General features: G+C 37.4%; 1 protein-coding gene across 1 annotated transcript in view; it reads left to right on the forward strand.

The window, feature by feature from the left end:
- LRRIQ1 (leucine rich repeats and IQ motif containing 1) overlaps nucleotides 1-13206 on the forward strand; it is a 264993-nt gene that overhangs the window by 31941 nt on the left and 219846 nt on the right. The gene's annotated exons all lie outside the window — the stretch shown is intronic.

Below are 13206 nucleotides of genomic sequence, written 5' to 3' on the forward strand. Positions count from 1 at the left end.
AGGAGTTCCTTCTTTCTTTCTGCTGCATAGTATTCCATTGTGTAAATGTACCACAGTTTTTTGTTTCATTCATCTACAGATGGGCACATAAGCTGTTTCCAGCACTTGGCTATTGTAAATAGTGCTGCAATGAACATAGGGATGTATAGGTTCTTTTGAATTGGTGTTTCAGGATTCTTAGGGTATAATCCCAGCAGTGGGATCACTGGATCAAAAGACAGTTCAATTTTTATTTTTTTGAGGAAATTCCACATGGTTTTCCACAGTTGATGCACCAATTTGCTTTTCACCAATAGTGCAAAGGGTTCCCTTTTCTCCACATCCTCGTCAGCACTTATTGTTTTCTGATTTATCAATGATAGCCATTCTGACAGGTGTGAAATTATATTTCATTGTGGTTTTAATTTACATCTCTCTGATGACTAGTGATGTTGAGCATCTTTTCATATGTCTATGGGCCCTCTGTATGTCCTCCTTGGAGAAGTGCCTATTCACCTCCTTTGCACATTTTTTAATTGGATTGTCTTCCTGGTGTTGGGTTGTTTGAATTCTTTATATATTTTGGAGATTAAATCCTTGTTCAATGTATTATTGGCAAATAAGTTTTCCCATACAGTTGGTTCCCTTTTCATTTTGATGATGGTTTCTTTTGCCATGCAGAAGCTTTTTAATTTGATGTAGTCCCATTTATTTATTTTTCCTTTATTTCCCTTGCCTTAGGAGATAAATCAGCAAAAATATTTATATGCGGGATATCTAAAATTTTACTGCCTATGTGTTCTGCTAGGACTTTTATGGTATCAAGACTTATATTTATTTCCCTCTAAGATCAGAAACAAGACAAGGCTGTTCACTTTCTCCACTTCTATTCAACATAGTCTCGGAAGTGCTAGCCACAGCGATCAGACAAGAAAAAGAAATAAAAGGCATCCAAACTGGAAAGGAGGAAGTAAAATTGTCATTCTTTGCAGATGACATGATAGTGTACACAGAAAACCCTATAGGCTCCACCAAAAAACTACTTGAACCTAATAAGTATATTTGGCAAAATAGCAGGATACAGAGTTCAGTATTCAGAAATCAAAGGTATTTTTGCACACCAACAATAAAATATCAGATAGAAACTAGAAAAAAGAAAAAACCACTTACTATAGCGACAAGAAAAATAAAGTACTTAAGAATAAACTTAATCAAGGAGGTACAAGACTTGTACTCAGAAAACGAACACTGAGAAAAGAAATTAAGGAAGATACAAATAAATGGAATCATATACTCTATTCACAGATTGGAAGAATTAACATAATTAGAATGTCCATACTACCCAAAGCAAGTTATAGATTCAATGCAATCCCTGTTAAAATACCAATGACATATTTCACAGATCTAGAAAGAATACTTCAAAAATTTATATGGAACCAAAATGACCTCAGATAGCCTCAGAAATCCCAAGAAAGAAGAACAAAGTAGAAAGAATCACAATACCTGATATCAAACCACACTACAAGGCCACTGTAATCAAAACAGTCTAGGACTGACATAAGAACAGACATATATATCGGTGGAACAGAATATAGAGCCCAGAAGCAAACCTAGGTCTCTGTGGTCAATGAATATTTGACAAAGGGGGAAGGAACATAAAATGGAGTGAAAATAGCCTCTTCAACAGATGGTGTTGGGAAAACTGGATAGGGACATGCAAAAAAAAAAAAAAAAATGCAACCAGACCACCAACTTATCCCATACACCAGAATAAACTAAAGATGGATCAAAGACTTAAATGTAAGCCTAGACACCATAAAAGTCCTAGAGGAAAACATAGGCAGTAAAATCTCAGATATCTCACACAGCAATATTTTCACCAATATATCTCCTAAGGCAAAGGAAATGAAAGAATAAACAAATGGGACTACATCAAATTAAAAACTTTCTTTTCCACTAAAGAAAACATTAGGAATATGAAAAGGAAACCAATTGTATGGAAAAACATATTTGCCAATGATACCTCAGACAAGGATTTGATATCCAAAATATATAAAGAATTTATATGACTCAACACCAGGAAGACAGACAATCCAATTAAAAAATGGGAAAAGGACCTGAATAGACACTTTTCCAAGGTGGACATACGGAAGGCCCATAGATACATGAAGGGATGCTCAACATCACTAGCCATCAGAGAGATGCAAATTAAAACCACAATGAGATAGCTCCTTACACCGATCAGAATGACCATCATTAACAAATCAACAAACAAGTGCTGGTAAGGATGTGGAGAAAAGGGAACCCTAGTGCACTGTTGGTAGGAATGCAGACTGGTGCAGCCACTATGGAAAACAGTATGGAATTTCTTCAAAAAATTAAAAATGGAACTGCCTTTGATACAATGATGCCACTGCTGGGTTTATAATAGAAGAATCCTGAAACACCCAATACACCCCTCTGTTCATAGCAGTGCTATTTATAATAGCCAAGTGCTGGAAACAATCTAAGTGCCCATGTGTAGATGAGTGGATCAAAATACTGTGGTACATTTACACAATGCAGTACTATGTAGCAGAAAGAAAAAAATGAACTCTTAGCTTTTGCAACAGCATGGCTGGAACTGGAGAGTATTATGCTTAGTGAAATAAGACAGGCAGCAAAAGACAAATGCCATATGATCTCACCTTATATAAGAACCTAATGAACAAAACAAACCAATGAGCAAAATAGAACCAGAGGCATAGAAACAAGGGGGAGAAGGGGGAAAAGAAGAAGGGTCCAGCCAAGGAACTAGTATAAATGACTCAGGGACATTGACAACAGGATGGGGACCTGACTGACTGACTCTGGGAGAGGGGTGGGGGTACATGGGGCAGGGAAGAGCAATGGGAAAAATGGGACAACTGTTATAGATAACAATAAAATAAGATTTATATTTCAGTCTTGTCCATTTTGAGTTTATTCTGAGCATAGTGTAAGTTAGTGGTCTAATTTCATTTTTTTGCAAGTACCAGTCTAGTTTGCCAAGAACCATTTATTGAAGAGACTATTTTTACTCTACTGTATGCGTGGGACCCTTTGTCAAATATTAATTGGCCATAGAAACATGGGTTTATTTTTGGGTTCTATTCTGTTCCATTGATCTATGTGTCAATGGATTTATTTATTTTTCTTATCTGACCACTGTGGCTAGAACTTCCAGTACTATGTTGAATAAGTGGTGAAAGCAGATACCCTTGTCTAGTTCCTGATCTTAAGGGCAAAGATTTAGTTTTTGTCCATTGAGAATGATGTTGGCAGTAAGTTTCTCTTTTATGGTCTTTATTGTGTTGAGGTATGCTCCCTCTCTTTCCACTTTGCTGAGCGCTTTATCACAAATGAGTGCTGGATTTTATCAAATGCTTTTTCAGCATCTTTTGATATGACCATATGGTTTTTGTTTTTCATTTTGTTTATGTGGTGTATTACATTTATTGATTTGTGAGTATTGTACCATCCTTGCATCCCTGGGATAAATCCCATTTGATATTTATAATGTATTGCTGGGTCTGGATTACCAATATTTTGTTGAGGATTTTGGCATGTATATTCATTAGAGATATTGGCCTATAATTCTCTTTCTTTGTTGTGTCTTTACCTCATTTTGGAATTAGGATAATACTGGCCTCATAAAATGAGTTTAGGAGTATTCCCTTTTCTTGAATGTTTTGGATTAGTTTGAGAATGATAGAAGTTAGTTCTTTGAATATTTGGTAAAATTCACCTGTGAAGCCATCCAGTCCAAGGCTTTTGTGTGACAGGAGTTTTTTTTTTAATTACTTCTTTGGTTTCACTAGCTGTTAGTAGTCTATTCAGACTTTCTACTTCTTGGTTCAGTTTTGGAAGAGTGTATGTTACTAGAAATTTATCCATTTTGCCCAGGTTGTCCAGTTTCTTGGAATATAGTTGTTCATAGTAATTTCTTACCATCCTCTGTAATTCTATGGTATCGGTTGTTACTGCTCCTCATTCACTTCTAATTTAATTTATTTGGGTCCTATTTTTTTTCTTGGTTAGTCAGGTTAAAGGTCTGTCAATTTTGTTCATCTTTTCAAAAGAATCAGCTCCTGGATTAATTGATCCTTTGTATTGTTTTTTGTTAGTCTCTATTTATTTAATTCTGCTCTGATTTGGATTATATTCTTCTGTCTACTCACTCTGGGCTTTGTTTGTTGCTGTCCCTCTAGTTCTTTTAGATATAGGGTTAGGTTGTTTGGTACTTTTAAATCTTCTTTAGGTAGTACAACATTGCTATGAACTTCCCGCGGAGTTTGTTTTAGTCTTGAGCCACAGCACCACCTAGTGGGTTTTTTAGGAATGCAATGGATTTTCTTGTACTCAACAAGTGCTGTGAAAGCCGCACTTATAATGATAGAAGCCTCTAGAATTTCTATAGAAACATAATTATTTAGTCGTGTTATGTAAACTTGGTGGATATATTCATGAACTTTAAAATTCTCACCAAATGATACTAATTTTCTATGTTTATGGAACCCATAGTTTCAACCAAAATTAAGACAGAAACTAACAAATGTGTAGAAAAGCAGGGAAGAATATTTCAAATAGTGGAATACCAAAAATGAGTTAATGATTTAAAAACATGTGTTTATCTAGGGCCTTAAATTCAAATGTATTAAATAAAATTTATTTAGTTTCTTCATGTAAGCAGGTGCCTAGGAAACATTCAATCATTATGTATGCATTATTTTATTACTTGGCAAATATTTATCTATCCAATATGATTGGTCAATATTTATTTTTGGAACAAAGGGACAGATACAAAACCCAGTCCTGCCCTTAGGGAGCTTACCACAGCAGAGAAAAAGGTATTAAATATACAGATAAATACAGATCTTGATAATTACTGTAAATATGATTTCAGGATATTCTGTGAGAAGATAGTAGTTTAAAGAGATCTCTGAGATGTAAAAAAGCAGTGTGAAGAACAAGCTCTACTTTGAAGTGTCTCTTCTTTCCTAAGTAATGCATTTGCCATAGTCATCAGATCTATAGGTGTACATGATGAATCTTTCTTAGTTCTTCTGTTTTTTATCTTTGGCTACATTACCTTTGGAACCATTCTTTTTCTACTTTCCCAAAGATGTGGCTGCAGGCTTCTTAAGTAATGACATAGCTACTAACTTTTATTTAAATTAATTTTTCTAATGAATATCTGTTTGGGTTAAGCATGAGTGACAGCTTCATGTCTACAGTGTAATTGTTTCAAAAGTAAAACTGAAGTTAGGAGACAGTGATGTTTGCCTTCATTGTGGGTCTCTGTCCTGTCTGATGAGAAGAGCGCTGAGAGTGTTAAAATGTGTGAACAATTTTTTCCTTAGTTTCTTCTCCTACCCACTCAGTTTCTTCTGTGGAACTCTTGTCAACTTATATAAAGTGAGAATTTCCCCTTTCTTTTAGTTCTTAGAGCATAGCCTCCCAGACTGTGATGTAAATACAGATCACCTGGGGCTTGATTTATATTTGTTCTGCTGATCAATCACAGTGCTTTGCATTTTTATAGTGCCCCTGGGTAATGTTCTTGGTGCTGGTCCATCAACTAACTGGACTGGGAGTGTTTACAGAATCCTGTAAACCTCAAACAACTACTCAAGGCAGCTATCCAAACATTTAATTTTTCTTTGAAGCTTCAAAATATACAGTATAAAGCTGAAAAATGTATGTGAATGTGCAACATAAATATAGAAGTGTTGTAAAATGTCATCTTGCAGTGACTCTGGTAGATGGCTTATCATGCTATCTTCATTCACCACTGATGCTGACCTATGACTCATTTTATTACTTCAATTTTCTAATCTCTTAGCTTTACATCTTGAATCTTATCTTAATCACCCATTGCCACAGTTGAAAGGTTCTTCTGGAGAGGACATTTAGAAAAGAAGAGTTTAGGACTTCCAGCCAAGATGGAGGCATAGACAGACATGCTGCATCTCCCTCCACAACTAAGAAGGAATACAATTACCTCAAAACTAGAAACAACCAGAAGTTCCAGAAAATCAAAGTACATGGAAGTCCAGCAAACAAGGATATAAAGAAGAAATACTCATTCAGACAGGTAGGAAGGGTGGAACCCAGGCAGAGAGGACAGTCGTGGTGGTGGCAGTGGTGGCAACAGCAGCAGGCCAGCAGAAAGTGCAGTTACACATTTTAAAAAGTCAGGAGGGACACCTGGGGAGCATTCCCAGCTCCTCACCAGAGCAGTTCACTGCCCCAGCTGCGGGAAAATCAAGCCTCATTGCTTCTGACTGTGCAAACCAGTGGGGGTTGAGACAGAGGCAGAAATTGCTGGTCTCAGCAGAGTCTGCTTGTTTAAAGGGCCCCCATGGACCTACAATGTTCGAAGACCCACCCACTCTGGGAACGATGGCCAGGGCAGCAGCTAGAGGGGCAACAGTCTGGTGCAGAAGTGGGAGAAGTGCCTGGAAAGGGGGCAAATGCTGGGCCAGCAGCATTGTTTCTTCTCAGACCCCTCACCCGCATACAGCACCACAACATGGTGAAACAGGTCACCTGTTACTGGCAAATACCTAAGACTCCACCCCTTACAATGTAGTAGGAGCGACAGCTCTGCCTGAGACATGGAAGCAAACAAACACAGGAGTCTTCTGGCCAAGATGGAGGCTTAGACTGACATGCCCCATCTCGCTCCACAACTAAGAAGGACTACAACTACCACAAAACCAGCAATAACCAGAAGTTCCAAAAAATAAATGGAAGTCCAACGTATGAAGTTATAAAGAAGTGGTGCTCATTTGGACAGGTAGGAGGGGTGAAGCTGGGGAGGAGAAGTCAAGCTGTGCTGTCCGCAGTAGAAGCAGTGACAGTGGCAGGACAGCGGTAAGCACAGGCACCTGTATTTAAGGGGAGACGAGAAGTGCCTAGGGAGCACCCCTGGCTGTAGACCAGACGAGTCAGCTTGCGATTCCAAAGCCAGGGAAGGCAAACCCCCATTGCCTTGGTCTGTGAGGCCCAGTGGGGCTGGGAACAGAGGAGGAGGCTCCCAGTCTCTCAGCAGAGATTGAACAGCAGGAATTCATCTTCGACCACCACCCCCGCAGAAAACACCCGGTTGTGATGAGTGCACAGGGCTCCACCCCCTATAGGGTAAGAGGTGTGACAGCCCTGCCCAGGAAGCAAAGGTAAACACAAGCCTGTTCAGGATGGCACAGATCATGATAGAGATCCTGGTGACACAGCTGACCAGATAGCAAATTTCTAATCTAATGAAGCAACAGATAGAAAATCTTTTCTGAGGCACAGTTCAGAGCTTTGGTTATAAAAATGGTTACAGACCTAACAGCAGATCTTAAGACAGGGAAGGAATGAAGGCTAGTCCTGCTGAAATAATGAAAACACATACAAAACTAGTGGTGAGGGAAAGAAAACCAGGGATCAAATCAAATAGGAACATAGGGAAGGAACAAACAGTCAGCCAGTGCAGAAAGAGGGAAAGAGAAGTGAAGAAAATGAGGAGAGGCTCAGAAACCTAAGGGACAGCTATAAGGGGGCCAACATCCAAATCATAGCATTGCCAGAAGGTGAAGAAGAACTAGAAATTGAAAAATTATGTGAAAAAAGTAACAAAGCAGAACTTCCCCAACTTGGGGAAGGAAATAGACGCACAGGTCCAAGAAGCACAGAGATTTCCAAAAAAACTGGACCCAGGGAGAACCACACCAAGACACATTAGCGTCAAAATATCAAAAATTAAGGATAAAGAGAGAATCTTAAAAGCAGCAAGAGAGAAGAGGAGAATTACATACAAAGAGGTCCCAATAAGACTATCAGCTGATTTCTCAAAAGAAAGTCTTCAAGCAAGAAGGGACTGGCAAGAAATATTCAAAGTAATGAAAAGCAAAAACCTGCAACCGTGATTACTCTATCCAGCGAAGCTGTCATTCAGAATAGAAAGGCAGAGAAAGTGCTTCCAGGACAAAGTAAAACTGAAGGAGTTCATCAGGTTTAAACCACTGTTATGTGAGATGTTAAGGGGACTTATTTAGGGGAAAGGATCAAAACTATGAACATTAAAATGAAAACTATCACAACAACCAACAACAGAAGCTAGGGAACCAAAACAAAGGCAAACTAGGCAACGAGAGTGTGAAAAGAATTATAGGTATGGGGAACATTGTGGGGGGAGGTCAGCAGGAAGGGAAGGGAGGAAAGGAAGAGAGATTGTACAGGAATTAGGAAGCATAGTAAGAGGGAGTGGAGTAGAAAGCAAGATGTTGAGAGGAACTATATGCATAACCAATGGTCATGGACTAAGGGAGGGTGGACAACTGGAGGGAGGGATGTCACTGAGTGGAGGGGAATAAAGGGAAAAGAAATTGGGACAACTGTAACAGCATAATCAATAAAGCATATTTTTTTAAAAAGAGAAGAGTTTACTCTTCTTGAATTTCATCCAATAATGAGTTCACTTTGCTTATATTCATTTCTCACTTTGAGCCTTTAGGACACAAATCAGTTCTGCTTCTCGTCCATACTTCTTTACATATTGCAAATAGTGTTTTTTATTACTTGACTGTGGGTGGATAAACACTAGGATAGTTAAATAAATCAGGGTGAATGTTCATCTTATCTCCATATTATTACTAGCTTCACAATTTTGACAGAGTGTATTGATTGAAAATGGAATTAATATAAATTATTTGAATGTAATTTGTTTAATAAAGTACTAACAAGCCCTGTATCAAGTAAGATCTGGGATCTAATTTTATTTTTGCTGTTTACTGACTGTGCTACTTTGTGCAAAGTTCTTGATCTTTCTGATCCTCTGTTTTGTCTTCTATAAACTGAGAAGATATGCACCTACTCTATAGAATTGTTGACTTTAAAATATTATATAAAGAATAAAGTCTAGGCTCCTAATATATACAATAGTCATTATCAAATGTGGATCTCAAGTATCTGAAGAAAAAAGCAATTAAATTTTTGAGAGCTGCTTAATAGTGTGTTTTGTGAAAGAAGTTCTTAAACTGAAAATTCTGAAACATCCACTTTATGAAATAATATCATAAAAGGATATGACTGAAGATCAGTGATTATTGACAGCTAATATATTTTAATTTTCCTAGTTTTACTCTTTTAAGTATTTTCTTTCCCTTTCTTCCTTCCTGCCTTCCTTCTTTCTCTTCCTTCTCTCCTTCCTTCCTTCCTGATTTCTTTCTTTCTTTCTTTCTTTCTTTCTTTCTTTCTTTCTTTCTTTCTTTCTTTTCTTTCTTCCTTCCTTCCTTCCTTCCTTTCTTTCTTTCTTTCTTTCTTTCTTTCTTTCTTTCTTTCTTTCTTTCTTTCTTTCTTTCTTTCTTTCTTTCCTTCCTTCCCTCCCTCCCTCCTTCCTTCCTCCCTCCCTCCTTCCTTCCTTCCTACCTTCCTTCCTTCCTTCCTTCTTTCTTTTTTGTATTTTGCTTCTTGTGCTAACTTGCTTTAAATAAAACCAGTAAAAAGGATACTAAGCTTAAGGATTTTTTTGATATGGCTCTATAACATGGCACAAATTACATTTTAGCTGCTAATTAGCTTTTAGACCACAATTTCTCACCTCCCTTATACAAGGCAGATTGTAATAAACTGGATTAACTTGAAGTTAGATTCTCTTTCACTTAATCCACTAGTCATGCCTCACATTCAGTCTCTGCAGCTGATTTTTTAAAACAATGTTATTTCTTCAGGATTTGAGATGTAGTACTGAACAGGTGTTCTGCAAGAAAGCAAACATAGTCATTTTTTTTTTTTGTTACTTTTGTAATTTCAGTTTACCATAGATGATTGACACTCCTTAGGTTGAATTCAAGAATATCTGAGAGTAAACTTTCTAATATATATACATGTGTGTGTGTCTCTGTGTGTGTGTGTATACACATATATATAAATGATGTTTTCTGAAACCATGGTATGTACATATATTTATGTATATGTATATATATGACATATATATGTGTCATTTTATGTACCACAAGCTGTTGAGGATATTTAGGGAAGTAGAGGTGATTAAGTGAAGAACAGTCTTGTGATCTTTTGTTAAAATACAAATAAATGAGTTATAGATTTTATAGGGAATCAGTACATTTTCAAGTATTGAAAAATATTAATTTTTCAAACATTTTTACATTACCCTTTATAAGATAAAGAAGCTATGAATGCTGTAAATATATATGTAGTTCGGCACAGGAATAGTGCATTTTTTTCTTTCATTTATTTAGGAAACATTTTGTGATCATTCACTGTGCTTCCAGTTTCTCTTTTTCAGGCTGACCATAGGATGAAATGATGAACACCTATGAGAACTAATTCTCTATTTTTACTTTTTGGAACATAAAGCCATTTCATTTATTTGATTCTTGTCATGCAAATATCAATAAATAATTAATGTGATATTATTTTGATCTCATGTGTTTGGATAAATCTAGAGTGGCATAGTGAATAAATTGCTATATTATAAGGAAATTTTTAAATTTTTCAATAAAAGGGAGGAGGCAACATTATGAACCACAATATTTTCAAAAGTAGATACCATTAACAAGGACACTGCAGCAGTTATCACTCCTGTACTGTAATTGCCACATCAAAATAACTAGAACTTACTTGTGTTTATATGTTTAACTATAAGTAGCATATTATTAAATCAGGCAGAATAATATAAATTATAAGGTATAGCCTTTGTTACAATAAAGTTGTATTGTAGGCTTTTCAGTTTTTAAGGGCTCAACTCTAAATAGTGTTCATTTATTAGTGTCGAACCAGTTTTTCAATTAAGAATTTCTAGTATTTCCTGGTGGACAAAATAAATGGACATTACACAGCAGTTATCTTGTCACAAATGGATGAATTATTTTCTTTCTAAAATTATAAAAATATTTGTTTCAAGAGTTGTTACAGATTTATTTTTCAATTATAGTTGGCATGCAATATTACATTAATTTCAGATGTACAGCATAGTGCTTAGACATTTATTTACCTTACAAAAATGATCACCCCAATAAATCAGGTCCCCATCTGACACTATACACAGTCATTACAATACTATTGGTTATAGTCCTTATGCTGTACTCTACATCTCCTTGACTATTTTAGTAACTGTCCATTTGTACCTCTTAATAAAGTTTATCTTTTTCACCCATCCTCCAACTCCTTCCCATCTGGCCACCGCCACTTTGTTCTCTATCTATGAGTGTGTTTGTGTTTTGTCTATTAGTTTATTTTGTTTCTTAGATTCTATATATAAGTGAAATTACATAGTATTTGTCTTTTTTTGTCAGAATTACCACTTATTTTGGTCCTCTTTCTTACTTTCATCATAGATCTCCCATCTATGTTCACTTTTCTTTCTGCCTAAAATATATGCTATAGGCATTGACATATTCCCTCACTTTTGTTTTATTGAGAATGGATGTATTTTATCCTTATTCTTGAAATATATTTTCACTGAAAATGATGTTTAGATTATGAATAATTGAGAAATTCCTAAAATAATTATGAAACTAAAAACTTTCATTCACCCAAAGTTTTTACAATATTGATTGTTGCTTTTGGTACTTAAGGAAGGACTAGACAATCACTTCTTTATGTCTTTATGAATATATGGTTTTCCCATTCACTCATATAAACATGTAACTTAAAAACTTTTAGTTTAATATCATGCACAGGAAATTTCAGTATAAAGAGGAGTTACTCAACTTAAAAATGTTATACTTTTTCCAGATTTTTCTGAAGCAACAATGCTTTCAAATTCAATCAAACAACTTCTGAATTTCTATTTTGAGTATGATACATGTTGTACTCTTACAAATCTAATAATTTTTAAATTGTTAGTCAGCACATGGAAAACCTGGCCTTAGGATTTTTGATGTGGTAATATGAAAGTCGTCGTCGTCGGCAGCCGTCCGTCTCGAGAGACGATGGTGTAGCTTCTTAAGAGTCTATCTGCACCGCCGAGAATGGCTGTGCAGTCCAACTCGGGAGTGACATGGTATCTGTCTCCTCCCATGTTGAATCGACATCTTGCGATGACGCTGAAGCTACAGAGCCTGGGCAGGGTAATATGGAGGGTCTGCTGTTGCCCATGCAGCAGACCCCCCCTCTCTTCGCAGCTGAAGGGTCCAAGGGAAAGACGGAGTCGATACAGCTTGGGTTCAGGTGCGCCGCAGGAGTTGCCGGTGTTGACTACAACGTCAAACCGCCTTAGGGACTCCGGCTCCGGATTTTCTGTCGGGGTTTACTCCCTTAGCCTTTCCCCTGAAGAGGTATGCCGCAAGGCAGCGGAGGTTTTTTGGAGTCAGAGTTTTCCTTCTCTGATGTACCCTGACTGGAAGATCGAACCAGCGACACTTAGCTCGCAGGCCGACGCTCAATCCACTGAGCTAAACCAGCCAGGGCTTAATATGAAAGTATTCTTACTATAAAGTAATTTATATAGTTCTTTTGGTGCATAGACTCAATTATAGTGAAAAACCAACACATTACTCTATTCCTCTGCCCTTTCATTTAGCTGGGAATTCTTGTTTAATAAGTGAAGTACTTTACCATAATCCAAAAATATTTCTAATTGATATATTCTTGTAGAACAAGAATTGTAGTCCCCAATATAACATACCATAGAGTTGAATACATTCTTTGATAATGAGTTTCCTTTAGTTAAAAAGGCAAACCAAAAAAGAGGTTTCTTAAGAAAACAGCTTTATGAGTCTATAGTCGTCGTCGTCGGCAGCCGTCCGTCTCAAGAGATGATGATGTAGCTTCTTAAGAGTCTATCTGCACCGCTGAGAATGGCTGTGCAGTCCGACTCGGGAGTGACATGGTATCTGTCTCCTCCCGTGTTGAATCGACATCTTGCGATGACGCTGAAGCTACAGAGCCTGGGCAGGGTAATATGGAGGGTCTGCTGTTGCCCATGCAGCAGACCCCCCCTCTCTTCGCAGCTGAAGGGTCCAAGGGAAAGACGGAGTCAATACAGCTTGGGTTCAGGTGCGCCGCAGGAGTTGCCGGTGTTGACTACAACATCGAACCGCCTTAGGGACTCCGGCTCCGGATTTTCTGTCGGGGTTAGCCTTTCCCCTGAAGAGGTATGCCGCAAGGCAGCGGAGGTTTTTTGGAGTCAGAGTTTTCCTTCTCTGATGTACCCTGACTGGAAGATCGAACCAGCGACACTTAGCTCGCAGGCCG

Source organism: Furipterus horrens, unplaced genomic scaffold (genome assembly GCF_987537825.1).
Source record: "Furipterus horrens unplaced genomic scaffold, mFurHor1.1.pri manual_scaffold_4, whole genome shotgun sequence".
Lineage (NCBI taxonomy): Eukaryota > Metazoa > Chordata > Mammalia > Chiroptera > Furipteridae > Furipterus > Furipterus horrens.